We start from the raw sequence: 1,727 nt of genomic DNA on the forward strand, positions 1-1,727 counted from the left end.
TTAACCAAGGAGGTTACACTGAAAACTACAAAATGTTGCTTTAAAAAAGCAAACCCAAATAAATGGAAACACATCTCATGTTCATGAATTACAAGATAATATTAAGATGACAGTACTCCCCAACTTGATCTACAGTTCAATGTAATACCTATCAAAATTTCAGTTTCTTTTTTCAAAAGAAATTTATAATCTAGTCCTAATATTTATATGGAAATGTAAGAAATATAGAATAGCAAAAACAATCTTGAACTAGAAGAACAAATTTGGACAACTCACACTTCCCAATTTAAAAACATATTATCAAGCTACAGTTGTCAAGCCCATGTGATAATAGAATAAGGATGAACATATAGATCAATGAAATGGAAATGAGCGTCCAGAAATAAACCCATACAACTATGCCAATCGATTTTTACAAAGATGCCAAGATCACTCAGTGGGAAAAAACAATAGTCTTTTCAACAAATGGTGCTGAGAAAACTGGATATCCACATGCAAAAAAATAAAGATGAATACCTACCTCTTACCATATGCAAAATTAATCCAAAATGGATCAAAGATCAACATGTAAGAGCTAAACTATAAAACTCTTGGACGACATCATATGGGTAAATATTCATGAATTTGGACTAGGCAGTGAACTATTTCTTAAACCACAAATAACCACAGGAAAAAATAGATAAATTGGAATTCATGAAAATTAAAGACTTTTATGCATCAAAGGATGCTATCAAGATATTGAAAAGATAACCCACAGAATGAGAGAAAATTTTGTCAAATCTTATATCTAATAAAAATCTAGAGTCCAGAATATATACAGAACTCTTACAAGGCAACAGAAAAATACAGTTCAATTAAAAAAAGGGCAGAGAATTTGAATAGACATTTCTCCAAAGAAGATATACAAATTTCCAATAATCACATGAAAAGATGCTCAACATCATTAATCATTAGGAAAATGCAATTCAAAACTATAATGAAATATAACTTCCCATCTGTTATAATAGTTACAATAAAAAAGGGAGGATCAAGTATTGGGAGAGATGTGGATAAATTAAAACCTTCATACATTGACAGTAGAAATCTAAAATAATGTGGTGTTGTGGTGAATACTTTACCATTTTCTCAAAAAGTGAAACATAGAGTTCCCATATGAGTCAGCAATTTTAGTCCTAAATATACAACTACACAAAAACTTGTATATGAATGTTAATAACAGTATTATTCATAACAGCCAAAACATGAAAACAATTCAAATGTTCACCAACTGAAGAATGGATAAACAAATGTGATATGTCTATGCAATAGAATATTTTTCAGCCATAAAAAGGAATTATGTATTGATACATGCCACAACATAGGTTAACCTTGAAAACATGCTAAGAGAAAGAATCTAATTTCAAAAGACCACATATATGATCCCTTTTATATGACATATCCAGAATAGAAAAATCAATAGAGACAAAAAGTAGATTAGTAGTTGCCAGGGGCTGGGAGTGACTGCTAATGGGTATAGGGATTATTTCTGGGTTGATAAAAATGTTCTTGAATTAGATAATCATGATAGTTGCATAACTTTGTGAATAAAAGAAAAATCACTAAATTGTATACTTTAAAATGGTGATTTTCATGACATATAAATTCTATCTCTACTGAAAAAAGAACATAAGGCAATGTTTATAAATTATAGAAACAGTGTGGGTTGTGTACCTCAGGTGATATGTAGA

Source organism: Propithecus coquereli, unplaced genomic scaffold, assembly GCF_000956105.1.
Source record: "Propithecus coquereli isolate 6110/MARCELLA unplaced genomic scaffold, Pcoq_1.0 Scaffold109, whole genome shotgun sequence".
Lineage (NCBI taxonomy): Eukaryota > Metazoa > Chordata > Mammalia > Primates > Indriidae > Propithecus > Propithecus coquereli.